Source organism: Ornithodoros turicata, unplaced genomic scaffold, assembly GCF_037126465.1.
Source record: "Ornithodoros turicata isolate Travis unplaced genomic scaffold, ASM3712646v1 Chromosome11, whole genome shotgun sequence".
Lineage (NCBI taxonomy): Eukaryota > Metazoa > Arthropoda > Arachnida > Ixodida > Argasidae > Ornithodoros > Ornithodoros turicata.
In genome coordinates, this window is record NW_026999295.1 from 168938 (window position 1) to 177788 (window position 8851).

Consider the following 8851-nt stretch of genomic DNA (forward strand, 5'->3'; position numbering starts at 1 on the left):
TTGACGTACGCTTCGCTGAGAGCCAGAATCGGAATAGGCTACTTAAAGGGACTATCGCATCCATCTCAGTCGATTCCGAAACTGTAGCGCCGTTTTACTCCGCGTTCATCACTGATAATAACGCCGAAAACCCGACGCGAATTGGCAGCGTTGTTCCGTGTAGTTTGATATAAAACTTCGCAAGAGCAGACGACGCATTCCGGGGTTCCCTCTCCGGAAACGTCACACGGACGAGGCCAATCACTGCGCGCCCTATGACATGGAGAATACCAATCACGGAGCGGCCGGAGGGACCTTGGTAGCCTTGGCAACCGACAGACAGGCGGCCGGGCGAGCGAGCGAGGCGGAATGCTAGGGAACGGCGTCTTCTCTGTTACCGGCTCGCGGAACGTTGTTTCTGGTTAGTGTCGAACGTGTTCGTACAGTCAGGAGCGTAACGCCTTGTTTCACGTAACATGGTTACGTCTGCACTCACACTGGTAAGCGAAAGCCAGCGTATTTACCGAGGGCTTTTCACTTAGTATAGTGCGATGCGAACGCCAAGCAGACGATCCCGGAGAAAATCGCCTACGCTGCGCTCCTATTCGTGTGCCTGGCTTACGTCATCATCGTGTTGCTGCAGATGGAATGCGGACCTTTAAAACTCGATTACTTAATATGTAAGCTGTTTTCGGAAGAGAAATTTGCCAAAGTTGACTCTGAAACGGTGACGAACATTATCCTATCGGTATCATACATACGTTCCCGGATGCGATAGTCCCTTTAAGCAAAAACAGCTTGAGTTCAGGGAGCTTATTGGCAGACCTCTTGCATTCCACTGCATCACCGTGGCCCTCTTATAGAGAGTGTCCATGATGAAACGATGCGAGCAGGCCATCTACAGCGAAAAGCTGCTGAACCTGAGGCAACGATGCAGCGGCAGGGAACGCAGAAACTATCGCTTTGAGAGCAGCGACCAAAAGAGGAAGTTGCGCAGGCATTACAGCGCCAGCACTCGATGCTGGGTTATGCTGGGTATGCTGGGTTGAATCGACTCGAGGTCACCGACTTTGGTGAGCTAATACTCTTTGGGCGGCTTACAGCACCAGCACAAGTGACAGGGGCGTTGGTGACACCTGTTCCAGACTGGCTAGGTTGCTACGGGGGTTTGGGGGGGTTGCTTGAAAACGTCGTATTGCTGAACGCTTATGAGGGCATTGGGAATGGGGGACGACATGAGGGCCACCACAGTTGGCACATTTGGGTTGACGACGAGTTGTGCAATCCTTCACATGGTGTGGGCCAGAGCAAACTTTACAACGTTGAGGCCAACGGCAGTTACGGGCAAGGTGGCCAAACCTTCGGCAAAGGAAACATTGCAGTGGACCTTTCAGGTACTCGCGTACGTTGTGGATGGAGAATCCCAGGTGGACTTCTCGGGGTAGCTTCTGTGTGGGCCGAAACGTGAGTATGACACTCTTCAAGGGAATGTACCTGTCGGACCCATCTTCATTGGAGACATGACGCACTTGACTCCGAGCCGATAGAACACCCTCTGATTCCAAATAGGCGGCGAGGTCTTGATTTTAGTACGCCAGCGGCACATCGGTGATTTTCCCTTGATTCGTGACATACGACGTTGGGATGACAACGGTAACATCAATGCCAGCCACAGACCGAAGGACCAGAAGATTAGAGACTGCACCCTCGGTTTTCACAAAGATACACATGGAGCCATCATTATTTACCCGATGGCGTAGGATAGGTACCTGAGCAGCAGATAGGATGTCTTTCGCAGTTGCATTTGGGTTCGCCCTCCAAAAGGAACAACCTTGTCCAACAGGCTTAAACACAACAGGAGAACCGTGTGGATTATTCTTCTTGTATGTCACCAGGATAAAAGGATCACCAGCTCCTTGCTGATGGCCGATACCGCTATGAAGGTCGGCCATGTCCTCGCCAGAAACTTCGGTTGAGGCAGACCAGTCGTACAACGTGGAGGTTTCAGGAGGGAGCACCTTTCTTGTGGCATAAGCGCTGTGACGAGCCGGTCCCCTGTCTATGGGGGAGCGGCTGCGCTCTCGTAGAGGCTGCTAGTGCTCCATATTAGCAACATCCCCGCAGCCCGGTTCCGGCGTGGGGCCGTCGCGTACGCACGCCAGCGGCGCAAAGGCCTCCGGGGAACCCCCAAGAGCGAAATAAACGTTACCATTCCCAGAAATCCGGGATACGGTTTCTTAAAGTTGGCTTGACCGGCGTACTCGCTGCCCTCCATTGAAGCAATGCATTCCGCCTGGTTTTGTTAGAATATCTGTTGACGCTGAGCTTTAGAAAGAAAAGCCCACACATGGGTGTTGCTGTGAGAGCCCCATCGATTGTGTACTAGTGGAATGGAAGCAGCAAGAGCGTCACAGTTTTGTTCCTGGAGGACTTATTTTCGCCGTGTTGGCTTCATGGCAGAATGCATTGGTGTGCTATTTTTGTTGTACTTGGCTGAAACAATGGGTTCTCCGGAAAATGCGCATGTAGGACATTAAAGTTGAATTTGTCTTGTACGCTTTGCAACTTTGTGCGCTGTTGTGGGACGCTCCTATTTTGTTCCCACGACAAAAGAAGTATTAACAAGCTCGGTGTGGCTTGCGAAGCGTTTGTACGTTCATCCCTGGAGGGTGCACATATGGCATCGTTGGCTTAGTGGTAAAGATGCTAGGTCACTGCTTTCGGGGTCCGTGGTTCGGTCTGCTCGGCTTTTTTTTTCTTTTGTTCCCTTTCTTCTTTTTTTCTTTTTTTTGATGAGGTAGTTTAACAGAGGTAGGTACGCGAGTAACGGCAGGGCGAGAGCGTCAGAGTTTTGGCTTAATAATGCTGTACTGGATCTATATCACCCTGCATGGCGTTCAGTTTGATTTAGTTGCCCTAATGCTGTGCGACAGCCTGTGCAGTTAATATGTGAATAGCAGATGACTTCTCCTTGCACTCCCACTTACTTCACCGCTACAGGAATCCCCGTTTTGCACAATACCACCCGCGTTTGTTGTAATGTAGATTATTGTCAATCATTTAAAATAAATTTAGGACTTGTGGCATAAACGCCCTTTCTTGACTGTGAACTCCAGGTCGATGTGACAACGGAATCAATTATGTGGGTCAACTTTCACGCGCTCTAATCGTAAGGGTATTTAAGATGAACGAATTACCACGCGTGTTTGTTGTAGCGCTGATACATGCTACATTTACCATAAATTTTGGACCTGTAACGAATGCAAGCATCTCAGGAAAAAGAGCTGTAGCTTAAATGTCCTTGTCCCTGTCAAGGTGGAACTCATCAAATTTCCATTGAAAGAGGTCGACATGACACGGAATCGACACGCGGGTACACTTTAACGCGCTATAATGGGGAAACTAATTGAAATGCACAAAGTGCCACGCGTGTTTGTTGTCGTGTAGATGCTTGTCCATCATTCACCATCAATTTGAAACATGTGGCTTAAACGTCCTTTGTTCACAGTCAAGGCAGAACTCATCAAATTTTAATGGATAGAGGTCGACCTGACACGGAATCGTCTTGCGGGTACACTTTAACGCTCTGTAATGGCGAAACTAATTCAGATGCACAGAGTGCCACGCGTATTTGTTGTAGTGTAGATGCCTGTCAATCATTTACCATCAATTTCAAACATGTGGCTTAAACGTCCTTTGTTCCCTGTCAAGGCGGAACTCATCAAATTTTCATTGATAGAGGTCGACCTCACACGGAATCGTCACGCCGGTACACTTTAACGCGCTATAATGGCGAAACTAATTGAAATGCACAAAGTGTCACGCGTGTTTGTTATTGTGTAGATGCCTGTCAATCACTTACCATCAATTTGAAACATGTGGCTTAAACGTCCTTTGTTCCCAGTCAAGGCAGAACTCATCAAATTTTAATGGATAGAGGTCGACCTGACACGGAATCGTCGTGCGGGTACACTTTAACGCTCTGTAACGCTCTGTAATGGAGAAACTAACTGAAATGCACAGAGTGCCACGCGTATTTGTTGTAGTGTAGATGCCTGTCAATCATTTACCATCAATTTGAAACATGTGGCTTAAACGTCCTTTTTTTCCTGTCAAGGCGGAACTCATCAAATTTCTTTTGATAGAGGTCGACCTGACACGGAATCGTCATGCGGGTACACTTTAACGCGCTATAATGGGGAAACTAATTGAAATGCACAAAGTGCCACGCGTGTTTGTTGTCGTGTAGATGCTTGTCCATCATTCACCATCAATTTGAAACATGTGGCTTAAACGTCCTTTATTTCCAGTCAAGGCAGAACTCATCAAATTTTAATGGATAGAGGTCGACCTGACACGGAATCGTTGTGCGGGTACACTTTAACGCTCTGTAATGGCGAAACTAATTCAAATGCACAGAGTGCCACGCGTATTTGTTGTAGTGTAGATGCCTGTCAATCATTTACAATCAATTTCAAACATGTGGCTTAAACGTCCTTTGTTCCCTGTCAAGGCGGAACTCATCAAATTTTAATGGATAGAGGTCGACCTGACACGGAATCGTCACACGGGTACACTTTAACGCGCTATAATGGCGAAACTAATTAAAATGCACAAAGTGTCACGCGTGTTTGTTATTGTGTAGATGCCTGTCAATCACTTACCATCAATATCAAACATGTGGCTTAAACGTCCTTTGTTCCCTGTAAAGGCGGCACTCATCAAATTTTCATTCGTCGAGATCGATATGACGACGGAGTCCTGGTGAAAGCCAACTTGGACGCGCTCTATAATGGTGAAACTAAACAGGATGCACAAAGTTACAAGGACGTTTTTTGTAATGTAGATTTTTTTATGTAATGTAGATCGAACTTGTGACTTAAACGTCCGTTGTTCCCTGTAAAGACACAACTCACCAAATTTTCATTCGAGGTCAATATGACGACTGAACCAATTATGCGGGTCAGCTTTGACTCGCTCTAATGGTAATTGGAATTAAAGTGAAGTAATTCCTACGCATGCTTTTCGCAGTGTAGATGTATTTCAATGATTTAACATAAATTGCGGACATGTGGCTTAAACTTCCTTTATTTTGTACCTCGCCAAATTTTTCGTTCTCATACAGCATCGTGCAAGGCCGTAACCTCCTTACGTGTTAACTCGTTCTTATAGCAAAATAATGAATATGTTGAAAACACCATGCGTGTTTATTGTCATATACATGGTGTCCCAGTTAAATGTTACGATATTTTTTAACAGTATATCTATAACTTTTTCCGAGATGAAATCAATTGCAATATATCATATGCTGAAGGGCGCTCTCTAGGAAGGCATTAGGAGACTTCTTAGGCAATGTCTTAACTAACTTTCAATAATTAATTTTTTCATTATGAATGCTACGAAGTTGATCCAATGAGAACAAAAATCCGTTCGATAGATCGTTCGCAGTAGAAAATATCGTGAAGGAACACCATTTCTTAATTTTATTTATTACGCATCTCTAGAGTGGCATCTTTCCTTCGTCCCCAACACGAGACAATGAAAGAGCACACTGTCGCCTCTTGCGTCCGTGAAAAAGATTTAAAAAAAAAAGACGGAAAATGCAGCTCAAGATAAGCGCAGCTCCGATAGAGTCACCCCGATACATTTTTTCTTGTTTTCTTTCCGCAAGTTAACCAATCTTCCACGCATGAGTCAGCAGTGTGCTCTTTCACTCTCTGGCATCGGGGGTCAACGAAAGAGGCTTTTTCAAAGATGCACAATGAACAAAATAAAGAAAAAAAATGTGTTTCTTCACATATTTTTTCATGCGATATATCGAACAGACTTTTGTTGTGAAAACGGCTTTGGTATCTGGTGACCGAAGAGATAAGATTTTCTCATTGGAACAACTTCGTAGCTTTTCTAATTAAAAAGTTAATTATTGAAAGAATTAAGACATTGCCTTAGGAGTCTGCTAATGCCCTCCCAGGGAATGCCCTTGAGCATACGCTATATCTCAAATTGATTTCATCTCGGAAGAAGTGATAGATATATCTTTTAAAAATAGGATCACATTTAGCTGGGATACCCTGCATACAGGATAGGTGAAGTAAGACTGAATGAATTTCATGAAATCCGCGAATGACTTTCAAAATGACTTTCTCGCAAAAGTTGTTGAATATATCTATTTCGTACGCGACCAATTCAAAGGTGGTGGCGTATAAACAAATAGCGCAGCCGTTAACTAATATTCGCGATGAATCATTATAATTAGTGAAAATACGTTGACTGCGTAATTGCAAAGATGTAGAGCATAACCCTGAGCATACGCCGCAAGAACCGAAATCACAGAACCTTTTTGCCCTTTAGTAAAAAAATGTGCGAACATACAAAATAATTGAACACTGTTCGGGTTTTGCGGCAATTTCTCCTTTCCCTGACTCGGTGTCACCACTTCTCAACTGACAACAGGTTGTTCCTGAAATCATGGAACATCCCGCTTTGTCCCTGGAGCGAGGGAAATAGCGATGTTGCTTCTCAGTCTACATTATCATAAAACGTGCCGTACTTGATTTTCTTGCCGCGTTATCTCGTTTGATCTGCACAACACAGTTCGCGATGTGATGCGATAAACGTCACGCAATAAAACTACAAATGCATTACTGTAAAAACGTGGCAGATAACAAAAGGCAATCACCGATTCCGCTGCTTAATAAATGTCTGCGTTGTATCAGATTTTAACGAGAGAAAAACAACGAGGACGCTAGGAAGCGGGGGCCAAATGTTTTGAGGAACAGCGTGATGTCAGTATCGTCAAACGGTGACAGTGAAGGTGATAGGTAAGAGCGGCTGCCGAACTCGCGGCAACTCTCGACGATAGCACATTTTCGCTCATTTTTTAAGGGCACAGAGAAGTGTTACCGTTTCGATTCCCGCTGACTAGACTTCTCAGGGTTGTGTTCTCCCAATTTGGAATTGCGCGCTCAGCTTGTTTTCAGGAATTATGAAGATTCATTACAAAAATAATTAACGGCCGCACTAATTACATTGATAATACACATACCGTCCACAACTATTGCACTCGAGACATTGTGCTGCTTGGGCATCTCTCTTCCTTTTGTCTTTGATTCGAGCGCCTATTTGAGCAACACCTACAAGATATGGAAAAGGCCTGTCCCTTGGGTCGCATTGGAAGGCCTGCTGTTATTATTGTGGATGCTGCCATGAAGTAAATGAAAGAACGAACGAGAAGAAAGCTCGAAGCAGGTCGCAGGCCTCCATATAGGTGACGTAAGCGTGCGTGCCCGACATTATTTAGGAACTGTTGGTTTCGGCAGTTTCTTGTGCCGAACGTGACTTTGCTTTCACCTCTAGATGTTCTGAAAATAAGCAGTCTTCCGCTTGTTTATTTTCTTATTTTTATTTCTCTAAGGGAGGGAGTTGATAACCGACAAGCATTCTTGATGGTGCCGGGAAGAGACTAAGACGCAAAATTTGGAATTATGGATTGAAGTGTCCTCATGATAAGGCCAAGAACAAACTGAAGCGTACGATACAGTGATCACTGAGTAACAAGGTGCAAGCAACAAAGTGACGTGCGGTTACTGAATTCGCTTTCTTAGCTTATAGAGCATAATTTCTTTTCAGCATAATGTAGGATATTTTCTGAGCTTTTCCTCAGACGCTGTGACACATACGCCGGCACATTTCCCTCAGAAGTCGCCCCAGGACACACATTGGTCATCGTCGACGGCATCCCCATTCCCCACAGAGAGAACAAATAATGGACCAGAGCTAGCCTAACAAGTGGCAATCACCCCTTTCCGCACGCTACGAGCAGCACCCCAGAACTCTGAGCAGCAGCACAGCGAAGAAAAGTTTGGCAAAGTTTGGCAAAGCTAATCAAAGCTGATTCATCACGTTTTCATTCTGCTCTGGGCAATTGCTGCTGATAGCCGGGCTCCGCGCGCGATATCTGATGTACAAATTCTCTTTCTCGTCTGCCCATGTCTCATTCCATCTTCCTTCCTCCTCGCCGCATACTTTTCTTTTAAGTTTTCTTTCTTACACGTTCTTCTGCTATCAGGCAGAACCTGCATCAGAGGAGGTGTCATGAACCTTCTGGAGGCAGCTAACATTGAAAAGTAGGAATGAGATTATGCTTCGGCAGGGCGACGAAGAAATTAATTGAAGATCATTGTACAGTCGTTCATTGTGTCAACAGTTCTTTCCAAATTCTTTTCACCGAAGACTGTAAGGAACATATAACAGTTCACATGAATCATCAACGGCACCTCTTCCAGATCCTTCGTTCTCATCAGTTGATATCCTATACCTCCTGTTAAAAGAAAATGTAAAGAAGAGTTGCGGACCAGACGATACTCCGGATGAATTTCTGCGGCGCGATACTCAGCTTGGTGTGCCGTGTACTTGAAAATAATTTTTCATGAATCTTTCAGAACTTGTTCCAACTGAGTGGAAGATTAGTAAAGTTGTATCAGTACATCAATCAGGCGATCTTCAGCTTCCCTCCGATTATCATCCTGTTTCTTTCACTTCTAATTCCTGTTAGCGTATGTACCACATATTTTATAATCATATTGCTATGTATTTAGAAGCAAACAACGTACTTACTTCCAGGCAACAGAGCTTTAGTCAAGGTTTTTCGACTGTGATGCAGTTGCTCTCCAGTTGCTCCTAACCGTTTTCATGTTACATTTGTGATTCCCTCATCGCGGGCTCCTTGACGGTGTTTTTTCTCCCTTTTTGTTTCCCATGTCGACTGTGATGCATGAACATTAGAATTTCTTTATGACTTGACAGAGACAGTAGACAGGGGTTATCAGGTTGATGTAATCTGTATTGATTTTGCGTATGAGTTTCATTCCAT